Source organism: Tupaia chinensis, unplaced genomic scaffold (genome assembly GCF_000334495.1).
Source record: "Tupaia chinensis unplaced genomic scaffold, TupChi_1.0 Scaffold000361_1, whole genome shotgun sequence".
NCBI lineage: Eukaryota > Metazoa > Chordata > Mammalia > Scandentia > Tupaiidae > Tupaia > Tupaia belangeri.
This window is the reverse complement of record NW_006159857.1, coordinates 1,038,975-1,043,339: the sequence shown is the minus strand read 5'-3', so window position 1 is coordinate 1,043,339 and position 4,365 is coordinate 1,038,975. Positions and strand designations below refer to the sequence as shown.

The 4,365-nt window shown below is 43.8% G+C and overlaps 1 long non-coding RNA gene across 1 annotated transcript in view; it reads left to right on the top strand.

Annotated features, from left to right (window-relative positions):
- Positions 1 to 2,017: 2,017 nt before the first annotated feature.
- Positions 2,018 to 4,365, top strand: part of LOC102474107 (uncharacterized) — a 6,264-nt gene continuing 3,916 nt past the window's right edge. The window contains exon 1 of the long non-coding RNA XR_335218.1: positions 2,018 to 2,059. This is a non-coding gene — a long non-coding RNA (uncharacterized LOC102474107). The remainder of the gene's footprint in view (positions 2,060 to 4,365) is intronic.

Genomic DNA, 4,365 nt, shown 5'->3' with positions numbered 1-4,365 from the left:
CCTACACACTTTCCCTCTCTCATTGATTATAAGGAAGATATACGACTTTCACTACTGATGGGAACATAAATGTCCTATAGCTTTAGCTGTGGATTTTGTTATTGCCTTTAACATATTTGATACTTTTTTCATCATGGATTCTTTTTTTGGGCATTCACTTTGATTTCTTAAAAATGCTACATTAAAGCAGCAGATACACCAGTTCATCCTTGTCGCATGATGCCCTGTACCACCTGAGACTCTTCAGAGAGCTCCCACCAACAGGCAGGGCCCTTGACTTCGGACTTTCAGAACCATGGAATGAAATATCCTGTTTCAATTCATCCTAAAGTCTGTATAACATTGGCAGGAACCAAAGGATTTTCACATTTGTTCTACATTCCAAGGACAATACAGATGTGTTGCAGAAGGCATTGCCCGGGATACCGAGGGAAGGCTCTTTTATTTGAGTTGTAATAGTTATACACCACCCTAATTTCAATTAGAATAAATTAAGCATTTTTTTAGCATTTAAAAAATAAGATAAAAGTAAAAAAAATGCATTAAAATAGAATCTGTCTTGGTTACTGAGATTTTTGGCACCCAAGGTGAGTATTGCTTTCTCCCCACCTTAGTCCTGAAAGCTAACATTGTTTTCAGCAACCCAAAAAATAACTGTATGAAGAGACCAGTAATAAGCAGCAGCGGAGTCACTGAACACACAGGTGCCCAGAAGAGACCTTAAACACATGGAAAAGGAGGTGAGCAGTAGTAAATGCTTTTTGAATGAACTGGAGCAAGAGTGTTCAGTGTCCCGGCACTCAGAGAATGAATGGATGAGCAAGGGATGCAGTCTTCCTTTGTCGACCCCTCTACATGTCTTATTTTCAGTACTTCGTAGTCTTGTTGTTACCTCTCCTCTTCCAGAGCTCACTCTGCTTCACTGGCTACCACACCCCAAGCTACCTGGCACCCCCTTTGATTGGTTATCCCCCTTCTATTCTCTTCCTGCTGGCCCCACTGACATAAGAGTTTCTCTTCACTCCGCCCCCTGTTTTCTCTTACTTTTTCCTGACAGCCCAGAAGAAGTAAGAAGGCAGGTGACTGCAGAGAGTAAAGGGGGAAAGACTCAGAAAACAGAAACCTCAGACAGCTATGCCTAGAAATCAAGTGTCTCTGTGTAGACTACAAACTCCTGGGCACAGAAGGTTCCCACCGAAGCTGGCACAGTGCCTTGCATGAGACAGGTGCACCATAAATATGAGCTGGTATGGATGATTACTCATGTTAATTAGCAACGTGTTCCAACAAATAAGGAAGAGCCGTAAAACAAAGCAATTTTACACCATGTCCTAAGAACTACTGTCTCAAGGACTTAACCAAGAAGAACATCCCTTAACTATCCTTAACGTCCTCTGTGCCCCTTCTCTTCTCCCGATAGCTTTAAGGTTTTCACTTTTGAAAAACATTAAAGGCAAAGAGTAAGCAGATTCCAGGCTTCCTTTGGGACATTCCCTGGGATTAAATCGTCGTCAAGGCCACGGGCACTGCCACCTTTCTTTCTGATGGACTGCAGCCATTTGTTGTGGTTGAGGTCAGGGATCTGGAATTGTCTGCTCACGGATGCCTCCTGGGCCTGGTGTCTTTGCTTTTCACTTCTCTGCCTGCTCTCTGGCCTGGGGAGCTCCACCACAGAGCTCGCAAGTCCTCTGTTTCTGGCCAGGTGTGCCAGCAGGGAGCTCTGGCATTGGAGAAGTTATAGCCTTTGCTTCCTCCCTATAAGGTTATCTGCGGATGACTATGTCTCTGGAAAGGCCACCCTAGCACGAAGCTGCAGAGCTGACTGCTGTCCCTCCTCTGTACCACTCTGTTGCTGCTCATAGTACAACCCTCTGGTCCCCGCACACAAACCCCTGAGCAACTCTTAATGAGTCCCTTACTTCCAGAATATACTATTTAGTCAGGATCTAGAATTCTCTGACCAAATAGACCCACGCTGGCTTCTGACTGGTTCCCGGGGTCTCCATGGTTTTTATCCCAACTTCTCTCTTGTGGAAAGGTGAAGAGATCTGTGGTTCTGGTATGCCTACCCCTCAGAACCAACAATAGAAAGGGCAGCTATTATTGGAACCATAGAGTCCAGAAACATGAGGCTTGGATGTCTGTCCATGAACTTACAAAAGTGTTTGCTGTGTGCACAGAACTGGGGGAGGGATGAAGGGGTGGAAGGGCACTGCCTGTTCACCCCTCATTGTCCTTCAGTACCATGGCCTGTAATCCTGTGGGTCATTGGGAAAGTTGTGACGCATTTTTGCATAGAAAAACATAGATAATACATCATGACTTTTCTGATGACCCAATATATGTTGACCTAGCCTTCAAGGTCATTTCGTAAGTACCCCATTTGTTAGGCAGAGAATGGAGCAGATTTTACTTTACTTTTAGTTTGAGTTATGACTTCAGGTATTCTGATCTGTGGCACGTGGGCCACCATCTGTACTATCGCCCTGGGTCCTGGAGCTGTCAGGGACAGGGTGACTACTGGTTCCAGCTATTGCACTAGCCTTCCTAGGCCCCCAGACCACACTCACATCTTATAAACAGCCTGTGCTATGGAACTTCCCTGGGGTCAACTTGGTTTGAGTGTAACTTTGTTTTCTACTGGTGCTCTGACTGATAGCTATTACAATATTCTAACAACACCAAAACTATGGGTTCTCAATTTAAAGAAAAAATATTGACTTTAATGCGTGGAAAAGGGAAAGTGAAACAAAATAACTAATTCACACTAAGGGCCTCTCAACTGAGCAGAAGCAGAGCAGTGATGGCAAGATAATGCTCTGAGAACTCGTGTGCTCCTGGAATACCCAGGCATGCCTAGGACATGGAGAATATCCTACCTGTCTGATGGGACACCTGGAATAGCCACCCTAGGCTACTGCATTTGAGGAGGCCGGGCCATAAGGAGCTATGTCTTGTTCCTCTTTTCGAAAGATTGTTCAAATTCAATTCTGAAATGTTTGTGTAATAACACACCAAAGATCCTGTGAAAATCCTATCATCAAAGCTGTCACCTTCCTTTAAAAAAAACTTACTTATTTCTTCCGTGAGAAAGAGAGAGAGAAAGACTCCCCTCACAGGGTCTTCCCACTGTAATCCATCCCTGCCTCAGGCAGCCTGAGTCACAGGCACACTCATGTTCAGTGTGTCAGGGAAGCACCTAGACACAACCCAAGGATTCTCACATGAGTCCAGTGGCATTGCTGACACGCTAGCATCTGCTCCAAATGTGATGATCTTGAGTGGATTCTTCCAATTGTTTTGGTCCTTGGACTTTTCTAGAAACTTCCACTGATATCTCCTTGGTTTGCAATGACTATTCTCCCATCAACAACATTCTCTCCATGCTTTCTTTTTTTTCCCCCTGTGGCTTCATTTACACATTTATTTAAAAATATCTATTAGGAACTAGCATGCCCCATACACTGTCACAGACGCTAAGGAAACAATACTGAGAAAGATGGCAATGTTCTTACCCTTAAAAAAGGTTCAGTTCTAGTGGAAGAAACAGATATTATTCAGATAAACGTCCACCCATTTATTCAACTAATATTTGTTATGTTCAAGCCACAGCTCTAAATGGTACACACACACACACACACACACACACACACACACCACACACAGAGGCTGCCTGAAGTAGCTTATCTATTGGGAGGGGAGAGAAACAATGAACAGAGTTTAAAACTAAAGCATACAGTTCGAATTCTATACAGTTGGTCCTCATTATTGCTGGGTTCCTGTCCTCAAATTCAACCTACACAGATAAAAACTATTAGGGAAAAAATTTGCATCTGTCTTTAACATGTGAAGTCCTTTTTCTTATCATTATTCCTCAAACAAAACAGTACAACAACTATTTGCGTGGCACTTATGCTGTATAAGATATTATAAGTAGTCTAGAGATGACTTAATGTACAGGAGGATGTGCGTGGGCTGTGTGCAAATACACGTTCTATATAAGGGATCTGAGTGTCAGTGAACATTGCTTTCCTTGGGGGGTCCTGGACTGAATCTACCATGGAGATCAAGGGATGGCTTTATGCAATTTACAGTGGGATCCCTAGAATATAGAAGCTTACAGCTGACATTCTATGAGAGTGAAATTCCAGATTTTTTAATGAGGGGGGGGGAGGATAAGGCAGGGAAAGAAGGAGAAAATGCACTAAGGATGGATTACCTATCTTTTGCTTCATTAAAAACAAAGCGCTGGGGACCAGCAGGTGATGTGGGTGGTGGTTAAGTGCACTGGACTCCCACATGGTCGACCACAGTTCAAGTTCCAGACCTGGTGGCTTGTTTATCACCCCTCCCCCTACCACCTGC